Source organism: Cherax quadricarinatus, chromosome 47 (genome assembly GCF_038502225.1).
Source record: "Cherax quadricarinatus isolate ZL_2023a chromosome 47, ASM3850222v1, whole genome shotgun sequence".
NCBI classification, from domain to species: domain Eukaryota; kingdom Metazoa; phylum Arthropoda; class Malacostraca; order Decapoda; family Parastacidae; genus Cherax; species Cherax quadricarinatus.
The window spans coordinates 4121181-4135785 of NC_091338.1; the positions used below are offsets into that span (position 1 = coordinate 4121181).

Consider the following 14605-nt stretch of genomic DNA (forward strand, 5'->3'; position numbering starts at 1 on the left):
TTTCTGAAAACAGTTGCTATATTTGCTGTTATTTATTTTGGGTATGTGGGTATCTGTCAATAATATACTATAATTAATGACACGGTGAACGAGGAAAATAACGATTGAAAATGTCTATCTTTATTGATTTCCAGCACAGGTTATAATTACATGAGCTAAATTTTTACTTTGATATTTCAAAATAGAATTAAATAGGAATCCTGTGATGGTTTTTGAAGTGGAGAAATAGCAGTATTAATTAATTTTATTGAAAGTAATATCGTGAGATCGTAATCGGACGAGTGCTGTTTACAAGCATCCAATATGGCGGAGGCTCACTAGACGCAGGTTATGTAGCGTCGACGCTAAAAGACACCTGCTGTTTTTAAGACACCATGCAACCTTATAAGCTTTCTCATGTGAACAGTTCATTTAACATAAAGGCTCTTACGAACTCGTAGATCATGTTAATCCCGACAGAGGAAACTCCGCCTGTAATTAAATTAACAAATGAGCGTCTCTGACCATTAGGCGACCCGGATGGTAACATTGTTCATCTTGAGGTAGGACAGACGCCTTTATAATTATAATTAAATCTCAAAAATGAATGTAGCCTCATGAAGTAAATCACAGGAAGTACTCTTAAGCCACGAACTAGTCTGATTGGCTCTGTGCTTGGTGAACTTACAGGTGATGAAGCGTGAAAGATGTAAATGTCTGGGCCCCAATGGAAATAAGTCATATTGTTTGACTGTTGGCTTATCCTAGGTTCACTTCTACATAATTTACTATATAAAAACTATTGTAAAGGTTTTAAATTATGTATGAGGCTTAAATAAACATTTGTATCCCCCTGTCTAGGCTGAGTTGCTGTTCTAAACATTGTAATATTGTTCCATTCATGGGAGCTGCCTTGATGTTGAAGGGCTCTTGATCCAACTAATTTGAGCTACCTTCTAATTCCTCGAATCATACCTAATTGCCATCCATTCCTTTGCACGACCCAAATGGAAATAAGCCACTATTGACTATTTTGGCTTATCCTAGGTAATTTACACATGTTACTAGGTATGATAATTGGTGCCCCTTGGCCTGGTGGCTAAAGCTCTCACTTCACATGGCGAGGGTCTAGGTTCGATTGCCAGCAAGGGTAGAAACATTGGGTGCATTTCCTTACACCTGTTGTCTATGTTCACCCATCCTATGGAGAGTAAGCATGGACACAGGGGTTGTCCCACAGCTGCTAAAAACAACAGACATATCTCCACCCCATAAAGGGTGCAGTAAAACAACAGCAAAGAACTACAGACCGATGGAACTTCAGTGCCAGCATTCGTCAGGTGTGAACGTCTCTCTCTCACCTGAGTATCAGTGACAAATTTCCCCTGCTCTCGCTGGGACGCTTGTGCTCATCTGTTTTGCCCGCCGGGCACTCTACAGGAGGGGCACCTGTTCATCGGCTTACTTTTAGCCAGCTCCATTTTTTCCGCTGTGGAAAATTCTTAAACGGTCTTTGATGGGAAGCCGGTTACTGAACTCAGGTGGGAGTGGCCCGGTGGCCTGGTGGCTAAAGCTCCCGCTTCACACACGGAGGGCCCGGGTTCGATTCCCGGCGGGTGGAAACATTCCGACACGTTTCCTTACACCTGTTGTCCTGTTCACCTAGCAGCAAATAGGTACCTGGGTGTTAGTCGACTGGTGTGGGTCGCATCCTGGGGGACAAGATTAAGGACCCCAATGGAAATAAGTTAGACAGTCCTCGATGACGCACTGACTTTCTTGGGTTATCCTGGGTGGCTAACCCTCCGGGGTTAAAAATCCGAACGAAATCTTATCTTATCTGAGTGTAGGCGTCCCTCTGCTGGGGCTTGGCAAGGGGGTCCACCGGATCTAATTGGAAACTTCAAGTTTCTATCTTTATTTACAAAGGAACTTCTGTTCCTTTTCTCTCATCGCTCAGCCTTGAGCAACAAATCTTCCACGTACCATCGAGAAACTGGGCTCGATATGGCTTATGCTGTCAGTGGCCCTCATAAACCCAAGAAAGAAAGAACTACAGACTGATAGCACTAACATCCCATATCTTAAAAATCCTTGAAAGGATTCTAAGAAGCAAGATCACCACCCATCTAGATACCCATCAGTTACACAACCCAGGGCAATATGGGTTTAGAACAGGTCACTTCTGCCTGTCCCAATTACTGGACCACTATGACAAGGTCCTGGATGCTCTAGAAGACAAACAAAATGCAGATGTAGTATACACAGATTTTGCAAAAGCCTTTGACAAGTGTGACCATGGTGTAATAGCACACAAAATGTGTGGTAAAGGAACAACAGGAAAAGTTGGTAGGTGGATCTATAATTTCCTAACAAATAGAACACAAAGAGTAGTAGTAAACAGAGTAAAGTGTAAGGCAGCTATTGTGGAAAGCTGTGTTCCACAGGGCACAGTAGTTTCTCCCATCCTGTTCCTCATCCTCATATCTGACATAGACAGGGATGTAAGCCACAGCATCATGTCTTCCTTTGCAAATGACACCTGAATTTGCACGACAGTGTCCTCCACTGAAGACACCACGAGACTCCAGGTGGACATCAACCAAATATTTAAATGGACCGCAGAAGACAATATGAAGTTCATTGACAAGAAATTTCAATTACAGTGGAACCCCGGTTTTTGAGCTTAATCCATTCCAGAAGGTGCTTCTAAAACCGAAACGTGCAAAAACTGAATCAATTTTTCCCATGAGAAATAATGTAAATACAATTAATCTGTTCCAAACACCCAAAAATATTCACAAAAAATTAATTTTTTGAAGAATAAATATAGTTTTACATACACAAAAAATGATAAATAAATATAAACATTACGTACCTTTATTGAAGACTCTTGTTGGCATATTGAAGAGGGGAGAGAAAGTTGAAGTTATTGATTGGAAGGGGAATCCCCCACCATAAGGACTCTAGGTATCAAGTCCCTCTCTGAGGTTATTTCCTTTCTTTGTCTTTTAATGGCACTAGGACTAGCTTGAGAGTCACTGGACCCCTGTCGCACAAAATATCTGTTCAGAGAGGTCTGTTTCTGGTGTCTCTGTAAGATTTGTCTGAAGTGGGACAAGGTTCTGTCACTGAACATGTTGCAGATTTGGCTCATTTAAGCTTGGTCAGGGTGGTATTTCTCCACAAAACTTTGCACCTCCCTCCACTTTGCACATATGTCCTTAATCACTGAAGAAGGCACCTTCTCCCCTCTCTCTGCCTCCTCCTCTGGAGCAATTTTCTCAGCTGCAGTCTGTTGCTGTTTGAGTTGAAGGTCTTGCGCTTCTTTTTTTATTATAATAATAAGTGCAGCTCTTCAGTGGTTAGCCTTTTCCTGTGGTCCTCCACCAACTCTTCCACATCCTTGCCATTCACATCCAACCCCATGGACTTGCCCAGTGACACAATAGATTCCACAAAAGGCAGAGGGTCAACAGGGTCAGCCTCAAACCCTTCAAAATCCTTCTCTTGGACACATTCTGGCCACAATTTTCTCCAAGCAGAGTTCAAAGTCCTGGAAGTCACTTCCTGCCAAGCCTTACCTATAAGGCTTATGGAATGGAGGATATTGAAGTGATCCCTCCAGAACTATCTTAGGGTCAATTCAGTGTCCGAGGTCACTTCAAGGCACCTCTGAAACATTGCTTTGGTGTAGAGTTTTTTGAAGTTAGAAATGACCTGCTGGTCCATGGGCTGGATGAGAGGAGTAGTGTTAGGTGGGCAAGAACTTCACTGTTATAAAACTGAAGTCCCTAGACAATTGGTCTTCCAAGTCTGGAGGATAAGCAGGAGCATTGTCCGTTACCAGGAGGCACTTGAGTGGCAATTTCTTTTCCAGGAGGTATTTTTTCACATACAGGCCAAATACATCATGGACCCACTCTTTGAAAATTTGCCTCGTGACCCATACCTTATTATTAGCTTTCCTCATCACACACACAATTTACTCTTGAAGACATTTTTTTCTTGAACACTCTGGGATTTTCAGAGTGATACACCATAAAGGCTTCACTATGAAATCCCCACTAGCATTAGCACAGAACAAGAGAGTTAGCCTGTTTTTCATAGGCTTTTGTCCTGGCAGTGCCTTTTCCTCCTGTGTGATGTAGGTCCTCTTTATCATTTTCTTCCAAAAGAGGCCTGTTTCGTCACAATTAAACATTTGTTGGGGGAGGAATTCTTTAGTCTCTACGTACCCCTTGAATTTTTCAGCCACACGATTGTCTGAACTTGCAGCCTCACCATGCCTTACAACACTGTGTATGCCACTACACTTCATGAATCTGTTGAACCAGCCTCTGTTGGCCTGAGAATCACTAACAGCAGCATTCGTTCCTGGCATTTTCTTCATGAGATCCACATGTAACTACCTTGCCTTTTCACAAATGATCAACTCCACAACACTGTCTCCCGCTAGCTGTTTTTCATTGATCCACACCAACAACAACTTCTCCATATCTTCCACTGTTTGTGATCTTTGTTTCGTTAGCACATTCACCCCTTTCGCAACTTTAGCTTCCTTGATTTCTACTTTCTTTACCAGGAGGGAGAAGATTGTTGACTTCGACTTCCCATACAGCCTGGCAAGGTCGGTTAAACATATGCCACTTTTGTATTTTTGTACGATATCTTTCTTTATTTCTGCGTGTTTCTCGCCTTCTTTATCAAAGGACTGGCACTAGAAACTTCTTTGGGCCCATGCTGACTTATTTTGCAGTCACAATTAAAAAACAAGTACCAAAAACAAGAGATTATTACGAAATGTTTTGGAATGGGCGAAGTAATGCTCACTCGACCAGTAACAAAGGCAGACTGAGAGGTGTAGTGGCAACATCCCCTGGGCTGCCAGGAGGGCAGACGCATGTAATACGTCTGATTACCAGAGAAAGGTCCGATATCTGGAACAAAATTTCGCACAAAAAAACGGTCCTAAAACAGAAACATCTGATAACTGGAGTGTGCGAAAACCGGAGTTCCACGGTACTCTGATATGGAAAACATGAGGAAGTTAAAACAAATTCCAACCACACAATAGAGCGAAAAACTAATGCGAAAGACCTGGGAGTGATCATGTCAGAGGATCTCACCTTCAAAGATCATAACATTGTATCAGTTGCATCTGCTAGAAAAATGACAGGATGGATAATGAGAACCTTCAAAACTAGGGATGCCAAGCCCATGATGACACTCTTCACGTCACTTGTTCTATCTAGGCTGGAATATTGCTACACACTAACAGCACCTTTCAACGCAATTGAAATTGCTGACCTAGAAAGTGTACAGAGAACCTTCACGGCACACATAACTGTGATAAAACACCTCAATTACTGGGAACGCTTGAAGTTCCTCAACCTGTACTCCCTAGAATGCAGGCGGGAGAGATACATGATTATATACACTTGGAAAATCCTAGAGGGATTATTACCGAACTTGCACACGAAAATCACTCCCTATGAAAGCAAAAGACTCGGCAGATGATGCAACATCCCCCAATGAAAAGCAGGGGTACCACTAGTATGATAAGAGACAATACAATAAGTGTTGAGCCCAAGACTGTTCAACAGCCTCCCAGCATACATAAGGGGGATTACCAATAGACCCCTGGCTGTCTTCGAGAAGACACTGGACAGGCACCTAAAGTCAGTACCTGACCAGCCAGGCTGTGGTTTGTACATCAGGTTGCATGCAGCCAACAGTAACAGCCTGGTTGATCAGGCCCTGATCCACCATGAGGCCTGGTCACAGACTATGCTGTAGGAGCATTGACCCCAAAGCCCTCTTCAGGTATACTCTAGGTATCAGTAAAATGGATACCTGGAAGTTAGTCGACTGGTGTGGGTCGCATCCTGGTACAAAACTGACCTAATTTGCCCGAAATGCTTTGCATAACAAGTGGCTTTCTATATAGTAGTATGTCATTGATGTCAGCTAGGCCTGTGTACCAAGTACATGTACTTGTAGTAAATAAAGATATTATTATTATAATATTATTATTATCATGTGTACTTGTACCTAAATAAACTTAAATATTACTTACTTGCTTACCTATTTATTTACCTACCCCTAAAGATATGTATAGTAATTCCCATGAAAATCTTAATAATATTGCACAAGTATGGTCTATCAATACTAACACATTGTGGTACTCAGTCTCTTAAAACTGGTACCTTGATGCTGGTGAAGGGCTCTTGATCCAAGGATTAGGACCTATTCTCTCATTCCTTGAATCAAACTTAAATTCCTTCCATACCCCAGGCACTATATAATCCATATGGGTTTAGCACTTTCCCCTAAGAATAATAATAGTAATGTCTCAAGATTCATATTATATGAGATGTTTCACCACTAGTGGTTTTCAATCTTAATGCAAAGACAGCTAAAAATACATCATACATAATTCTTAACAGTGGTAACTGACAGCAGTGACTGGCACTATTGCCACAGTACAAAGAAAATGACACTGCTTAATCTAAATTCCTGAAATGAACCAAGCTAATCCAAGTCTCACACAGGTGCATTTACCCCATAACACACGTATAAATGTGTACGTTGCTACTGACCTGAAAAATTCATTGCTGGGATGCTTATACATGAGGAACACTATCCTTACCACCCAGAGCCATAGCAGTAATGCAGTCTGCTGCTTTAGTAGAGGAAATTATTAGTCACATTGACTTGGTTATCCTAGGTCAGATCTACATTATTATCACTAATATACGCCTGTTGGCTTGTTGGGCTATCTACGGTCAAATCTACATTGTCACTAATGATGCCTGTTGGCTTATACCAGGTTAAATTATGTAATTATGCCTACACCTATGTATCTTGAGAACCAGCATGCAGATTTGTACTGTTATTATTTTTTTTTTTTATTATCACACCGGCCGATTCCCACCAAGGCAGGGTGGCCCGAAAAAGAAAAACTTTCACCATCATTCACTCCATCACTGTCTTGCCAGAAGGGTGCTTTACACTACAGTTTTTAAACTGCAACATTAACACCCCTCCTTCAGAGTGCAGGCACTGTACTTCCCATCTCCAGGACTCAAGTCCGGCCTGCCGGTTTCCCTGAATCCCTTCATAAATGTTACTTTGCTCACACTCCAACAGCACGTCAAGTATTAAAAACCATTTGTCTCCATTCACTCCTATCAAACACGCTCACGCATGCCTGCTGGAAGTCCAAGCCCCTCGCACACAAAACCTCCTTTACCCCCTCCCTCCAACCCTTCCTAGGCCGACCCCTACCCCGCCTTCCTTCCACTACAGACTGATACACTCTTGAAGTCATTCTGTTTCGCTCCATTCTCTCTACATGTCCGAACCACCTCAACAACCCTTCCTCAGCCCTCTGGACAACAGTTTTGGTAATCCCGCACCTCCTCCTAACTTCCAAACTACGAATTCTCTGCATTATATTCACACCACACATTGCCCTCAGACATGACATCTCCACTGCCTCCAGCCTTCTCCTCGCTGCAACATTCATCACCCACGCTTCACACCCATATAAGAGCGTTGGTAAAACTATACTCTCATACATTCCCCTCTTTGCCTCCAAGGACAAAGTTCTTTGTCTCCACAGACTCCTAAGTGCACCACTCACTCTTTTTCCCTCATCAATTCTATGATTCACCTCATCTTTCATAGACCCATCCGCTGACACGTCCACTCCCAAATATCTGAATACGTTCACCTCCTCCATACTCTCTCCCTCCAATCTGATATTCAATCTTTCATCACCTAATCTTTTTGTTATCCTCATAACCTTACTCTTTCCTGTATTCACCTTTAATTTTCTTCTTTTGCACACCCTACCAAATTCATCCACCAATCTCTGCAACTTCTCTTCAGAATCTCCCAAGAGCACAGTGTCATCGGCAAAGAGCAGCTGTGACAACTCCCACTTTGTGTGTGATTCTTTATCTTTTAACTCCACGCCTCTTGCCAAGACCCTCGCATTTACTTCTCTTACAACCCCATCTATAAATATATTAAACAACCACGGTGACATCACACATCCTTGTCTAAGGCCTACTTTTACTGGGAAAAAATTTCCCTCTTTCCTACATACTCTAACTTGAGCCTCACTATCCTCGTAAAAACTCTTCACTGCTTTCAGTAACCTACCTCCTACACCATACACTTGCAACATCTGCCACATTGCCCCCCTATCCACCCTGTCATACGCCTTTTCCAAATCCATAAATGCCACAAAGACCTCTTTAGCCTTATCTAAATACTGTTCACTTATATGTTTCACTGTAAACACCTGGTCCACACACCCCCTACCTTTCCTAAAGCCTCCTTGTTCATCTGCTATCCTATTCTCCGTCTTACTCTTAATTCTTTCAATTATAACTCTACCATACACTTTACCAGGTACACTCAACAGACTTATCCCCCTATAATTTTTGCACTCTCTTTTATCCCCTTTGCCTTTATACAAAGGAACTATGCATGCTCTCTGCCAATCCCTAGGTACCTTACCCTCTTCCATACATTTATTAAATAATTGCACCAACCACTCCAAAACTATATCCCCACCTGCTTTTAACATTTCTATCTTTATCCCATCAATCCCGGCTGCCTTACCCCCTTTCATTTTACCTACTGCCTCACGAACTTCCCCCACACTCACAACTGGCTCTTCCTCACTCCTACAAGATGTTATTCCTCCTTGCCCTATACACGAAATCACAGCTTCCCTATCTTCATCAACATTTAACAATTCCTCAAAATATTCCTTCCATCTTCCCAATACCTCTACCTCTCCATTTAATAACTCTCCTCTCCTATTTTTAACTGACAAATCCATTTGTTCTCTAGGCTTTCTTAACTTGTTAATCTCACTCCAAAACTTTTTCTTATTTTCAACAAAATTTGTTGATAACATCTCACCCACTCTCTCATTTGCTCTCTTTTTACATTGCTTCACCACTCTCTTAACTTCTCTCTTTTTCTCCATATACTCTTCCCTCCTTGCATCACTTCTACTTTGTAAAAACTTCTCATATGCTAACTTTTTCTCCCTTACTACTCTCTTTACATCATCATTCCACCAATCGCTCCTCTTCCCTCCTGCACCCACTTTCCTGTAACCACAAACTTCTGCTGAACACTCTAACACTACATTTTTAAACCTACCCCATACCTCTTCGACCCCATTGCCTATGCTCTCATTAGCCCATCTATCCTCCAATAGCTGTTTATATCTTACCCTAACTGCCTCCTCTTTTAGTTTATAAACCTTCACCTCTCTCTTCCCTGATGCTTCTATTCTCCTTGTATCCCATCTACCTTTTACTCTCAGTGTAGCTACAACTAGAAAGTGATCTGATATATCTGTGGCCCCTCTATAAACATGTACATCCTGAAGTCTACTCAACAGTCTTTTATCTACCAATACATAATCCAACAAACTACTGTCATTTCGCCCTACATCATATCGTGTATACTTATTTATCCTCTTTTTCTTAAAATATGTATTACCTATAACTAAACCCCTTTCTATACAAAGTTCAATCAAAGGGCTCCCATTATCATTTACACCTGGCACCCCAAACTTACCTACCACACCCTCTCTAAAAGTTTCTCCTACTTTAGCATTCAAGTCCCCTACCACAATTACTCTCTCACTTGGTTCAAAGGCTCCTATACATTCACTTAACATCTCCCAAAATCTCTCTCTCTCCTCTGCATTCCTCTCTTCTCCAGGTGCATACACGCTTATTATGACCCACTTCTCGCATCCAACCTTTACTTTAATCCACATAATTCTTGAATTTACACATTCATATTCTCTTTTCTCCTTCCATAACTGATCATTTAACATTACTGCTACCCCTTCCTTTGCTCTAACTCTCTCAGATACTCCAGATTTAATCCCATTTATTTCCCCCCACTGAAACTCTCCTACCCCCTTCAGCTTTGTTTCGCTTAGGGCCAGGACATCCAACTTCTTTTCATTCATAACATCAGCAATCATCTGTTTCTTGTCATCCGCACTACATCCACGCACATTTAAGCAACCCAGTTTTATAAAGTTTTTCTTCTTCTCTTTTTTAGTAATTGTATACAGGAGAAGGGGTTACTAGCCCATTGCTCCCGGCATTTTAGTCGCCTCATACGACACGCATGGCTTACGGAGGAAAGATTCTTTTCCACTTCCCCATGGACAATAGAAGAAATAAAAAAGAACAAGAGCTATTTAGAAAAAGGAGAAAAACCTAGATGTATGTATATATATATATGCATGTGCGTGTCTGTGAAGTGTGACCAAAGTGTAAGTAGGAGTAGCAAGATATCCCTGTTATCTTAGCGTGTTTATGAGACAGAAAAAGAAACCAGCAATCCTACCATCATGCAAAACAGTTACAGGTTTTTGTTTCACAGTCATCTGGCAGGACGGTGAAACAAAAACCTGTAACTGTTTTGCATGATGGTAGGATTGCTGGTTTCTTGTACTGTTGTTTCTAAAATCATTTGTAGATTTTGCAAATACGTACATGTAAAGCTTACCATGGAAATGGTTATTATTCTCTTGAGAGTATAATAACCAATTCAGATCTTACTATGTTGTATGGGTATTGAAGTTATCACTAAGACACCCCTCAAGGAATGGAAGGTGCCTTGTTGCTAGTGAGGGCTCTTGATCCAAGGAATTGGATTTATCTTCCCTTTCCTTGGATCAAACCTGATTACCTCCCATTCCACAGGAGCTGGTTGATCCCTAAGGGCATAGCACTTCCCAATGCTTATAATAAATCACTTAAACAGGGCTAGTTAAAAATCTAAGTTTGTTCAAGTTTTAGTTCTGTGAATTAAAATTAATCCAGTTTTTAATAAATGCTAATTTAAATCCACTTAGTATTATTTATGTCTGGGTGACTGAACAACTTTATCTCGTATTCTAACAATAATAGAGACAACAGTATTGACTGAAATTTGAAGTACAGAAATGTAATTTTGGTGTTGAAATACGTAAGTTAAACTAAATTATTACTGTATATACAGTATTCTAAAGTGACTTTTTATTGGGTAATGAAAATGGTTTCAAATGCCTCTTTTTACTGTGGAGACTAGTAAGATCTATGGTTCCATCATATTACAAAAGTTTTAAAGCCAAAAAATGAACACTAGTAAAAAGTTATAAAAGTTGTGGGTATTGGATTGTTATATCTTATTCTAGTAAGTTATTTTAATGTGTAGAGTAGAAACTGGACCTTTTAAGCATTTTCAATGTATAGATTTTGAGATACCTGTACTCTCATCATTGCAGAGTAGATTCCGAGTGCTTTGATTCAGGCAGAGTAGATTCCGAGTGCTTTGAATCAGGCAGAATAGTTTAGATGCTGTATTGATTCTGTGTGACCTGTAAAAGATTTGTGTATACTTTCTAGCTTGGATGTCTCACCTGTCTGGAAAGGTGATGTTGTCACAGAAGAGCATTCTAAACGAGAGAGCAGAAGTGCCTTCAAGACTATCAGCATTTCCATGGCATCTCTTGTTCTGAAGGTTCCTATAATCCCATACATTTCTGGCTGAAGCTGTTTATTTTGTTGTGTTTCTAAATGCTAGATCATCTGTCAGTAGTAGTATTTCTAGATCCTAGTTCTATGAATAATAGTGACTGTTTTTTGTTCTGTACCACCATTGAATGTCATGTTTCATATTACCCACTAGTAGATGTTACTGTTACCTAGATGTGTTCTTTTCGTGTTTTCTTTTATGGAATAAATTTTAACAATTTTGGCTTAGGAAGACAAAAAAAACTATGGTTTGTGTTCTTGTTTGTGTTTACTGCTATATTGATAAGAAAGAGAAAGGTTTAGGACAGCACCTTGCAGGAACTGAATATAGTATTTACTTTATAGCACTGGATTCAGAATGGATTTTGTTTGATTTAATGTCACTCTTTGTGATCTCTTTTGTTATGAGCTTTAAAGTTAAAATCCTCATTTCTACTTCACCTGCTGTTCTTTTAGACCAAATGTTATATAAGTTATCAATCCATCAAAAAATCTGATAGATTTTTTTATTTGCTTTTAAAGTATTATACTTCAAGAATATGCCTAAATTTAAAGAGTACAGGTCCTCATGTTTCTCTGAAGATTGGTGGTGCATGTGATGTGCATTATGTTGATGTAGGAATATCTGGGTTTACACTGGGAAGATGTGTGATGATATGGTAGTTAATTTTGGAAAATCAGCACTCTTCTTTGGTGAATGTGGCTCTTTGCACATTCTGTGGTTGTTTTTATATATAAAATTTTTTTCATGAGGGTTGGTTAGAAATTTGATACTTCTTTCTTTCAACACACCGGCCGTATCCCACCGAGGTGGGGTGGCCCAAAAGGAAAAACGAAAGTTTCTCCTGTTACAATTAGTCATATATACAGGAGAAGGGGTTACTAGCCCCTTGCTCCTGGCATTTTAGTCGCCTCTTACAACACGCATGGCTTATGGAGGAAGAATTCTGTTCCACTTCCCCATGGAGGTAAGAGGAAATAAATAAGAACAAGAACTAGTAAAAAAATAGAAGAAAACCCAGAGGGGTGTGTGTATATATATGCTTGTACATGTATGTGTAGTGTGACCTAAGTGTAAGTAGAGGTAGCAAGACATACCTGAAACCTTGCATGTTTATGAGACAGAAAAATGGACACCAGCAATCCTACCATCATGTAAAACAATTACACTCACTTGGCAGGACGGTAGTACCTCCCTGGGCGGTTGCTGTCTACCAACCTACTACCTAGAAAATTTGATACTATATACAGTAAAACTTAGATTTAATGGACCCTAACTGAATGGATTTTGGATCTAACAGTCAGAATCTATGGCTACAGTTTTGACAACAATGGATAAAGTCCAAGAAATCCAGATTTGTCTGTATAACTTGATTTCAGATTTAATGGACAAGGTCTGTTAAATCTAGAATTGTCAGTTATTGTTATGCCATGCTGGGTACATTGATATAGGATTTAACAAACAAAATCTGTTAAATTCAGAATTGTCAGTTATTGTTGCCATCGTGGAAAAAACAATCTAATTTGGATATATTGGACAAACAGCATTAACAGACATCCTCTGCCTCCTTGTTAGTCTGTTAAATCAAGGTTTCACTATATTATTCTGCATTAGATTCTACAAGTCACTTGTATATCACGGCATCTCTTTTATGTATGGTGGGACCATCCAGTAATGTTGTACATTAACCCTTTCAGGGTCAACAGGCCCTCTCAGAGACTTGTTCTCAGGGTCGCCCAAATTTAAAAAAAAAAAAAAAATTTTTTTTCTTATGAAAAGATAGAGAATCTTTTCCCGATCATAATGACATCAAAAGTATGAAATATGATGGAAAACTTACAGAATTATGCTCTTGCGAAGTTAGTGGTCTAGACGATGTTTACACATCGGTGATTTTGCCAACTTTGAGCCCTATTTTCGGCCAATTCCTCTGTACTATTCGACAAAAATCATAACTATTTTGCTAGAACTCCATTTTTTCTATCGAATGAGTGCAAGAAACCACCCATTTACCGATTTCAACTATCCAATACATGTACAGTGGTTAGAATTTAGCAATTTTGCCAATTTCACACAAATTTCAAAAGATGCCAATTTCCAAATAGGGTCCAGAATAACAAGAAAGAAAGCATACCCCGGCCGAGATTGAACCCGCGGGTTCAATCCCGGCCGGGGTATGGTTTGTTTGCAATCGTGTCATTACGATTTTGTGAGTCAACAAGAAAGACATTCCTGGCACTAAAATGACATTTCCTCTGTTCAATAGTCACGTCCCAACGCCCCTCTTACATTCTTTTGCTTTCCACTTTGAATTTTTATTCTCACAAAAAATAGAAGATTTACTGTTATGCGGACTACTGCATTAGTGTAAAAAATGGTATAAATAATATCAGCGCACTTGTGAAAGAAGATTAGACTCACCAGTTGACGTGTATTGGATGGTTAGCATGATTTGTTTACTTTCGAACTTTGGTAAAAATCGAACATTTCTGCTACTTTGAGCTCAATTTCAAGGTACTTTTCATTGTAAAATCAGTCAAAATCATCTCAATTTCTGTAATATGTCTTCCATTCTATAGAATGAGACCAAGAAAACTAGAATACAACAATAAATACCATACGAAAATACAGTGCAAAGTCGTTGTTTTAATCCAAAAACACAAAGTTTTTTTTTCTCATTACGCACTGTGTGATGGAGGATTTTTTTTATGCTGCGCACACTGACCACATAGACCCATTCTTTCATATGTAGGCCTACCAGCTTTCTCTCACTAGATTTGAGGGCACTAGAATTTAGGCGTACTAGTACATCAAAAACCCTGGTGCGTAAGCCGTACTAGTACGGCTGAAACCCTGAAAGGGTTAAATAATGTTCCACTTTTGCAGTCTATCAACACATTAAGGTGAATTTTCACCGGAAAATAGTATAGTATCAAAGAAAAATGTTGAATAAATAATTCTTCACAGGTTGCCAATACTATACACTTATTTTCTTGCAAAAATAAAGAATTTTCCATTTTTTTTTTATAAATTACTGTGCTTTTTAGTACAG

The 14605-nt window shown here is 39.9% G+C and overlaps 1 protein-coding gene across 4 annotated transcripts in view; it reads left to right on the forward strand.

Moving 5' to 3' along the window:
- The first annotated feature begins 297 nt into the window (after positions 1-297).
- The window catches only part of LOC128696537 (zinc finger protein 350), a 45125-nt gene continuing 30817 nt past the window's right edge, over positions 298-14605 (forward strand). For 3 of the 4 annotated variants that reach the window (XR_011393222.1, XM_053787825.2, XM_053787827.1), the window contains exon 1: positions 298-542. The gene's annotated coding sequence lies outside the window, so the exon portion shown is untranslated. Of the gene's footprint in view, positions 543-11423; positions 11539-14605 lie in introns of all 4 variants that reach the window. The other variant, XR_011393223.1, reaches the window with a different exon arrangement.